Genomic DNA, 10,512 nt, shown 5'->3' with positions numbered 1-10,512 from the left:
TTATTTATTTTTCCCCTCCCAGTCAGGTTGCCCTCCGAGATTCAAAACCTTCCCCCAGACCCGCCAGTGCGAGGGTTTCCTGGTGTTTGCAAACTCCCTCTATTAAGACTCCCTTCCTGGGATGGATCTCCGTCCCTAGTTCTTTTGTCTCTCTTTTTATCTTTTATATTTTGTCCTACCTCCTTTCGAAGACAATGGGCTGCTTTTCTGGGCGCCTGATGACCTCAGCTGGCGATCAGAAGTTGTTTTGTGAAGTTTGCTCTGCGTTCAATTGTTCTTTCGATGAATTTGTAGGAGAGAAAGCGGTCTCCCCGTCCTACTCCTCTGCCATCTTGGCTCCTCCCCCAAAACCACAGCCTTGACTAGACAGACCTTTGTTGACAAAGTAATGTCTGCTTTTTAATATGCTGTCTAGGTTGGTCATAACTTAGTAAGCGTCTTTTAATTTCATGACTGCAATCACCATCTGCAGTGATTTTGGAGCCTCAAAAAATAAAGTCTGTCACTGTTTCCACTGTTTCCCCATCTATTTGCCATGAGGTGATGGGCCCAGATGCTATGATCTTCGTTTTCTGAATGTTGAGCGTTAAGCCAACTTTTTCACTCTCCTCTTTCACTTGCATCAAGAGGCTTTTTAGTTCCTCTTCACTTTCTGCCATACGGGTGGTGTCATCTGCATATTTGAAGTTATTGATATTTCTCCCAGCAATCTTGATTCCAGCTTGTGCTTCTTCCAGCCCAACGTTTCTCATGATGTACTCTGCATAGAAGTTATATAAGCAGGGTGACAATCTACAGCCTTGACGTACTCCTTTTCCTATTTGGAACCAGTCTGTTGTTCCATGTCCAGTTCTAATTGTTGCTTCCTGACCTGCATACAGGTTTCTCAAGAGGCAGGTTACGTGGTCTGGTATTCCCATCTCTTTCAGAATTTCCCACAGTTTGTTGTGATCCACACAGTCAAAGGCTTTGGCATAGTCAATAAAGCAGAAATAGATGTTTTTCTGGAACTCTCTTGCTTTTTCGATGATCCAGTGGATGTTGACAATTTGATCTCTGGTTCCTTTGCCTTTTCTAAAACCAGCTTGAAGATCTGGAAGTTCACAGTTCACATATAGCCTGGCTTGGAGAATTTTAAGCATTATGTTACTAGCGTGTGAGATGAGTGCAATTTTGTGGTAGTTTGAGCATTCTTTGGCATTGCCTTTCTTTGGGGTTGGAATGAAAATGGACCTTTTCCAGTCCTGTGGCCACTGCTGAGTTTTCCAAATTTGTTGGCATATTGAGTGCAGCACTTTCATAGCATCATCTTTCAGGATTTAAATAGCTCAACTGGAATTCCATCAGCTCCACTAGCTTTGTTCATAGTGCTGCTTCCTAAGGCCCACCTGACTTCACATTCCAGGATGTCTGGCTCTAGGTGAGTGATCGCACCATTGTGATTATCTAGGTCATGAAGATCTTTTTTGTATAGTTCTGTTTATTCTTGCCACCTCTTCTTAATATCTTCTGCTTCTGTTAGGTCCCTACCATTTCTGTCCTTTATTGAGCCCATCTTTGCATGAAATGTTCCCTTGGTATCTCTAATTTTGTTGAAGAGATCTCTAGTCTTTCCCATTCTGTTGTTTTCCTCTATTTCTTTGCATTGATCACTGAGGAAGGCTTTCTTATCTCTCCTTGGTATTCTTTGGAACTCTTACATATGCATTCTTACATAATTCTTACATAATTAATACATATGCATTATTACATAATTAATTATTGGGAGTAAATCTGGAATTGTATTCAAAGTATGATCTTAAAATAATATCAACATATTTTCAATAAACATTAAAGTGCAAGTAAATGTTCCTTTAAAAATAGTCCCTGTGAGACTCTTGTCTTATTCTAACAATGCTGCCATCTTTAGGATATGTTTGGAACACCTGCTTGGGAGTTAACTATGGTATTTGTAATTTGTTTGTAAAACTAGGCTGATGAAGTGATAGATATCTTCACCTTTTGAGGATAAATGGAATTTGGGGTGAAGCAGTGAAAACCACTTGGATCTAAGACTTATGCATGTGGATGGTAAGCTAGCTATCATTATTTGAGGTTAATAAATAAGGAGCACTATAGTGAAATCTATTTTGTGTTTGTGGCTCATCATTTCATTCTGTAGGAGGAGCCCCAGAAACAACATGAATATTGTTATCATATACTGAGTTCAAGTCCTTTCAAGGTAATTATTGATTTGAAGAATAATGTTTCCCTGAAGATATAAATTCCGGTTTCTTGGTTAAAGAAATCAGCCTCATTATCTAACAGAGTTTCAAAATATGTCAGGCAAGAACTGATAGAACTGGAAGAGAAATAGATAAATCCACACAATGCTCCTCTCACAATAATCAACAGACACAGTCTGAAAGTCTTCTATATAAGTATGTAGAAGATGTGAACAACACTATACTCTAACTTGATCTATTTGACATTTGTAGTACATTCCATCCTGAAACAGAAATACACATTCTTTAGAAGTTCACTCAGATTATTTACCAATAAAGACCTTATGCTTCACCATAAAACACGTGTTGATAAAATTAAAAGGACTTCAATCATGCAAAGTATATTCTTTGACCAAAGTGGAATTGAGTTTCAAAACCCATAAAATTAGAATTAAAATATTTGGCAAAAAATAAAAAAATAAAATATATGGCAGCAGTAGCACAACAGGTCAGAACAGAGAAATGGAAGAATCTCTCACTGTTAACGAACAGTTCTGCTTACATTTCAAGGCGGCCCGAGCAAGGCTAAAGGACACTGTTTTAGCAATGCTGAAACAATCCAAAATAAAACCTCACACAAAGAGGTACAGCTAATAGGCCAACAGTGGAGATAAAATGGAATCATAATAAATATTCAGTAAATCCTAAACGAGGGATAAAGAAAAGATGAGACAAAAATCAAATAGTAAGATGTTAACTTCAATTCTTCTGTTAGTTCAAAGCGGTAGGTGTTTTACAGATAAGGAACCTTTGACTTTGCTTTCAATAACTTGCCCACAGTGACACAGCCAGGATGTCCTGGGGCTGGGATTTCCATCGGGCCCCCTGTCCTCCGAGGTCTCTGCCCTGTATTTGACGCCAGGTACTGTGGCAGCAGCAGCTGGGTGTGTGCGCGTGCGTCTCTGTGTACACATCCTAGCCACTGCTGCTACTGTGAGGCTGCTCATTCGTGTCCAGCTCTTTGCAGCCCTGTGGACTGTATGGAGCGTGCTAGCTCCCCTGTCCCTGGACTTTTCCAGGTCAGAGTACTGGAGCAGGTGGCCTTTTCCTTCCCCAGGGGATCTTCTCGACCCAGGGATCAACCCCCCCATCTCTTGCATCTCCTGCATTGGCCGGCGGGCTCTTCACCACTGTGCCCCCTGCAAATCCCCTCTAGCTGCTACGTGTACAGAATAGTTTGGACAACTAAACCTGCGTCTTCCAACATTTGTGAAGATGATGGACATTTACATTTCTGCAAGCCTATGTAACTAACATATATTCTCACTTTTCAAATTACAGCGACGATATACAGAATTATTTCTTGGGGGTTTCCTATCTGTCTTCACTCTCCACTGCAGCTCAGGATACGCCTAGGTTCTCTACAACTGAGGGAGTGGAATGAGATGGTGTCACTGATGTCTGGCCCTGCTTCACTGACCACGGTGAGGACGACCTAAGTCTCCTCTCACAAACCTCTTCAAATCTTTATGAACTTCTTGCTGTGTTCATCATCTATGTACAATATACACCTATGAGCATAGAACACTAACACGTTAAACATGTTTTGGCACTCCAGACCGTATGTAAGATTCTGTGACAGGCAAAATGTATTAAAAGATGAACAAATCCTGACATTATAGAATTAGAAGTCTGATGAGGCATGCAAACTTTATACAGAGAATCACACAAGTATACACAATAATGTCATAAACGATATGAGAGCAACAGGTTATCATGATAGATAATAGGATGACCTATTTGCAGGGTCATCAATGGAATAGACATTTTCTTCTTTTACAAATACATTGAAGATTTTGATTACAAATACTAGTAGTATTTGTAATACTACTACTATACTAATACAATCCTAGCCACCAAGCTAGAAGGAAGATAATTTATTAATAAAAAAATTATTTCAACTTCAGCATCCTTGGAGCCATGTGATATATTTCTAACAGAATATATTTCTATTCTCTTGAAGACGAAGCGCTGTCACTTGCAATTATTTTGAAAGTTATTCAGCCTTTTCTTTCCAATCTGCTAAAAAAAAATTATGGTTTTTTAAGAGTAAAGATTTAACTAGGAGTTTTTCATTACAATGCAGGCTTTAATTACAAGACTTCAGAGTAAAACTCTTCACGTCCAGCAATGCATTTAAAAAATGGCTGTGGATGCTTTTAAACGAGCAGTAAAATCAGCCGTAGCTGGTAGAGTGTAAGGGGCTCACCTGGACCCTGCCGTGTTCATTCTGAGCTGTGTTCTGGGGGAAGCTGAGCAGGCACGATTCTGGGAGTAGCCCACTTCCTCGTCTCAACAAGACTAGGTCGCACTGGGGCTATTTCTGATTCTCTCCACCAGAGCCCACCGGTTGGAGCCCAGGGACCCGCTGCGGTCGGTGTGAAAGCCGCACCATGTCACTCTGCAAAGACCACAAGATTCTTTCCTTCAGATCCCATCTTCCCCTGGTGATAGGGAATCGGAGACCCAAGGACAGGCCCAGGACCACCCACTTGCACAGTGCCTACACATACTGAGCGGCTCAATAAATGCTTAAGAAAGAAAAAATAAAACAAAAGTGAGTGTTTGTGTCAGATAGCTCAAAAGGAAGATGGAAATAAAACCAGTTCTTGTTAGTTGTTGGAAAAGAACTGGAGCAGGAAGAGACAAAAAATAATATGACACAACAATCCCAGTCCTGGGCATATATACCGAGAAAACCAGAATTCAAAAGACATACGTACCTCAGTGTTCACTGTGGTGCTATCTCCAGTAACCAGGACATGGAAGTAACCTAGATGTCCACTGACAGATAAATGGATAAAGAAGAGGTGGTCCATATACACAATGGAATATTACTCAGCCATGCAAAGGAATGAAATTGTGTCATTCATAGTGAGGTGGATGAGCCTAGAGTCTGCCATACAGAGTGAAGTGAGAAAGAGAAAAATGACGTATATTAATGCATGTGTATGGAATCTAGAAAAGTGGTATAGGGGAATGTATTTGCAGTCCAGGAGCAGAGATGCAGATGCATCGAACAGACGTGTGAACACAGGGGGCAGAGGAGGGCGGCACGCACCGGGAGAGTGGCCCTGATACATATTCACCATCACATGCGACGGAGCTGGCTTGTGGGGCTCAGCTCTAGAGCCCGGGCAGCTCAGCTTGGCGGGCTCTGATGACCTAGAAGGGTGCTGTGAGGGGTGGGAGGGAGCTTCAAGAGCGAGGGGATATTTGTAAACATACAGCCCATCCACTTCATCGTACAGCAGAAAATAACACAGCCCTGCAAAGCAATTATACTCCGATAAAAAAAGTAAAAAAAAAAAAAGAAAAACAATGATTTTAAAGTCATTTTACAAAAACACTGGATCATTGTCTGATGACTTGTATGTAAAAATTGCTTTACTTTGGGGACAAATTTAAGTGACCAGATTTTAAACATTCTCCCCAAGTATTTTCCTGGTTAGACACTTAGCACCTAGGCAATAGGAACATCTGCTCGCTGAACAGATATCGCGGTGTAGAGTAAAGGCACTCAAACAACTGCATTTGCTTTTCTGATTAGAGTGAGGGGAGGAAGGGACGCAGGAGCAAGCGGGAATAATGTGGGTGACTGAGTCTGCAGCGCCTGCCTGCCTGCAATATAAATGGGCAGGCTTGTCTGCTTAGCAAAGCGGGAGGGATTGTTTCTAGCACAGAAGAACCATCCTTAGGAAATGTTTTCTAATAAATATTTTTATTAGTATACCATAAAGTTCTTAGTATTAATATTGAAGAACCCACCAGATTAAGGCTGGGCGTCATTTTGAGAAGGTATATGCATTCTATTTTAGGGTATTTGGGGAGCAAAGCTGCTTTGCTTCAACAAGGATTGCAGCACAATGTTTTTTAAAAAAAAATGTTTGCTCATTTTGTGCAGGTGATGTTTATTATCGATTAATTAATTAATACTAATATTTCTGGCTGTGCCAGGCCTTCTCTGCTGCACGCGGCCGTTCCCTAGTTGCGGCGAGTGGGGCGGCTCCTCACTGTGGCTCAGGCTTCCGGCTGCGGGGGCTTCTCTCGCTCCGCACCACGGCCTCCAGGTGCGTGGGCTTCAGTAGCCGCCGCACTGCGCTGGGAAGTCCCAGCACAATGCTTCCTTAAAAGTGGGATTTCAACTTTGGAACAGGTTCGTCCATTTGTCTTTCTGATATAGCCTCTTTCTAGCCTAGTCATTTGGGCATACTACTTTTAATACAACATATGTGACTGCAAAGTCTTTCAATGTAGCCAACAACTGCTAAGAGGAAAAAAAAAACAGCTGCAGGATCAGCTGCCAGGGAAAAAGTGATTCAGAGCTGAGGAGAAGGTGCTAGATTAGTAGGAGTTCCTAACATGGGGACCACGGACAAAACTTAGCGTAAGAATCCCTTGGAATTTCCTGGGAAATTCTCAGTGTATCCAGGGAGAGTCCCAAGTTTTCATAAGATTTTCAGAGTGGTCTTTGCCCTAACAGTTAAACTCTTTTAGTGTGTGTGTGAGTCCAGATAGACTAAGTTATGCCGCAGTAACAAGGTAACTTTGAGACCTTGGTAGCTTAAAACCACCGCTTCTCACTCCCTAAGTTACTTCTACTTCCCACTTGTGTCGGACAACAGGTCCTTGTTCAGAGGGGGTTCTGCTCAACGTCTCCTGACTGACTAGGGTCCCAGAGAGAGAGGGAGCAGGTACCCTGGACATCACATGTCATCACCTCTGGACAAGTTCCTCATTTTTCCTTATCGCCAGATTCAATTTGAATTATTGAAGTTTAGTTAATTTAAAAGTTGTATTAGTTTCCACTGTACAGCAAAGCAAGTCAGTTGCACATATACATATATCCACGCTTTTTTAGATTCTTTCCCGTACGGGGTGTTGGAGTATTGAGGCGCGTTCCCTGTGGTCTACAGTAGGTCCTTGCTGGTTCTTTTTTAGATTCTTTTCCCGTACAGGGCGTTGGGGTATTGAGGCGCGTTCCCTGTGGTCTGCAGTAGGTCCTTGCTGGTTTTCTATTTTATGTACTGGGTGTGTTTATGTCCATCTCAGCCTCCCAATTTACCCCTCCCTCCCTTCTTCTCCCTGATAACCGTGAGTTTGCTTTCTACACCTGTGACTCTATTTCTGTTTTGTAAATAAGTTCATCTGTAACCACTTTTTTTTTTTTTAGATTTCATATATAAAAGGTATCATATGATATTTGTCTTTCTCCGTCATCCACCAGATTCTTATCCTCATTGCAGACAAAGAGGGGAGAGAATCCTGGCAGGGAAGTGACCACAAGGGTTGAGAAGACAGATTCCAGACAGGTAAGTTGGGACAAGTAGTCTGAATTGTTTTTGTTAGTGTTGGGGAGGGGTGGATGGGGTAGGTGGCAGAAAGAGGTGCCTTTCTGGGGATTAGCTTTTGAAGGTGACAATATATATTCTGGGAAGCATTTTAATATACTTATCCTCCATACTTCCTCTATTTCCAGGTAAAAATAGCTCATAATAATAAAGCACTGTTACAATAAACTTTCAAAGATGAATGCAAAGATGAGAATAGAAAATGATGGCCAGAGGTGGTGGTTGAGAATAAGCAGACTGGAAAATGTGAGCTAAGGGAAGCTGCAGCTGGGCTATAACTTAACATTGGGCTTCCTGGCGGCCAAGGGGAAAAAGGGAAGAACCAACAAGAAAGGTGGACAAGTAGCTGTAAAAACTTTTGTGGTTCCAGGGCCCTAGAGTTTTGATATTCATGCAGGCAGTGCTAGCAAACAGCCACATGAACTTGAACAGGTTACTAGAATGTTCTGGGCCTCACTTTTCTACAAGTGATAGTAATTGCCTGCTGAATTAGACAGTATCTAAATTTGTTTTATTCATAACTTCTCAATTATTAATGACACTTCAAAGAAATGTCTTCCTTTATGCATTTCATCAGGGTTACTCACTTCTTCATTAAACATATGTTTATAGTTCACAGTAGATTCATGAGATTTTCCTCATTAAGCATCCTTAAAGAGAAATGTGACAGAATAATCTAACCTTTACTAATTTTAAAGCTAACATATATTTCACATGTCACGTGCCTAGTTTTTACTTTGACATTCTTCTGCAGTCACAGAAAAAAAAAAAAATACCCAAAATTACTTAAGAAATGAAAGGGTAATTATTTAGTACAATGTGTTAGTAGAAAACATAACAAGTCACAATCAAACACAATTATTATGTTTTAAAAATTGAATTGAAAATGCTTCTGCGTTGCCAGGAAGGAGAAAGCAATCATTGTCATTGGGACCAAGAAAGAGACAGACTAGAACACATTTCCCTACCCCAGTTCCTCACATCTTGCCAGGGCCTGCGTTTCTTTCTAGAATCTCGCAGATACTGAAGAATGTTTTAAATCTCACTTACTGCTGGGAAGTGGACCTTAGCCTTTAAAAACGGCCTATATTTACACATTTTCTGGTCTCTCTGTGTGTGTCCAACCACACAGTTTATTGTTCACGATATTTCATTAGTGATATTCTTATATATACTGTGCCTTGACAAATTTTTAGTTTCTAGTAGTAAAGAAGTTAAAAAAAAAAAAATCAAAACTAATCTGGTCCATGACATTTTTTTTTTTTGGCCATGTCATGCAACTTGTAGGATCTTGGTTTCCTGACCAAGGCTCGAACTCAGACCTTTGACAGTCAAAGCCTGGAATCATAACCACTGTGGTCCATAACATTTTTGTTAGGTGAGAATGAAAGTTGTATTTCAAGCCCACGTTTTAACCTAATTGATTAAAATTTGACAATGGATCAGAACAAGTTCAAGAGAGTCTATTTTGATGTTTCTCACTCTACCTTACCTATTGTGATCAATCATCTATTCACTCATTTATTTATAGAAGCAAACATGTGTTTTAAACATCAGGATCAGTGAATACAGAGGACTACTGATACAGGCATTAAGACTGCGTCTCTACGGATCTTCAGGACTGAATCAGAAACAAGACTCACCTGGGACCCAGGAATTGCACCAATATTCATTGGGGCATTTTTTGTTTTTAGGATTTTGAGCAGTTTTCTCAGGCCATATGAACAGGTGAATTATAACTTGATCAAAGCTGGGTAGACTTAAGAGGTAGTTGCGGGCTTCCCACGTGGCCCAGCTGGTAAAGAATCTGCTTGCAATGTGGGAGACCTGGGTTCGGTCCTTGGGTTGGGAAGATCCCCTGGAGAAGGGAAAGGCAACCCACTCCAGCATTCTGGGCTGGAGAATTCCATGGACCGCATGGTCCACGTGGTCGCAGAGTCAGACACGACTGAGTGACTTCCATGCCAGTTTTATCAGCGTTATTGTTGCAATTCTTTTTTCAGCCTCGAAGGTCTTCAGAGACCAGTTTTACTGGCATGGGTGAGGCCTGGGCTCCTCACCTGGAGCTGGATGCCTGGATGAGCATCTTGCCTTCAGCACGCCACCACCACCAGCTGCGACCCTGGGTCCATGTCGCTAAGCATTAGTTCCCTCATCTGCTGAACAAGGGATCCTATCGAGTTTTCCTCACAGGCCGTAAGAAGATGCACCGCGACAATGGTAGCAGAGCATTAAACTACTGGCTTGAGATGTTAACTCTTCAAATTATTAAGAACTAAAATGTCATTTCTGTAAAGAAGTCAACTCTCAGGATTTCAGTGAAGGGGGCCCAAACAGACCCTCTGGATTCTCCAACTCGTCCCTTATCAGCTGTGACTCACTTCTTCCCTTGACCCCGTCTCCACCTTTGCTCTGAGTCCCGGGGGGCTGACCTGTAAGGGCTTCCGTTCCGCTGCCCTTTGCTTTCCAGGCGCTTTGGGCCACAGGCGCGCCAGGAGACAGAGAGAGGGAGGTGAGCGTGCTGACTCTCCTGGCTCCTTCCTGCAGGCTTTGCGGAGTCCAGCCGTATCTCCTCTCATGGAGACCACATTTCCTAGCAGGGACTCCTGATTCCAGGGCCCCCACTGCTCACCTCTTCAGGCTGACGGCACCCTGCCGACGCAAGGTCTAGATACCACTCCCCACTGTAGTTTCAGGCTAACCTGCTCACGCCCTTGGACTGTGTTCTTATCAAATTCTTCTCAAATCGACTGTGCCCTCTATTTCCTGACAGACTGGCTGAAACACCAGGTCTGTATCACTAAGATGGTGTCTTATGTGAGGCCTGAAAGACAGCTTTAAGTGGAGCGGGGAATTACAAGAAAGAGAATGAATCAACCAGGGTTTGGGAGCACATC

This window comes from Cervus canadensis, chromosome 19 (genome assembly GCF_019320065.1).
Source record: "Cervus canadensis isolate Bull #8, Minnesota chromosome 19, ASM1932006v1, whole genome shotgun sequence".
NCBI classification, from domain to species: domain Eukaryota; kingdom Metazoa; phylum Chordata; class Mammalia; order Artiodactyla; family Cervidae; genus Cervus; species Cervus canadensis.
Note: the sequence above shows the minus strand (reverse complement) of the source record.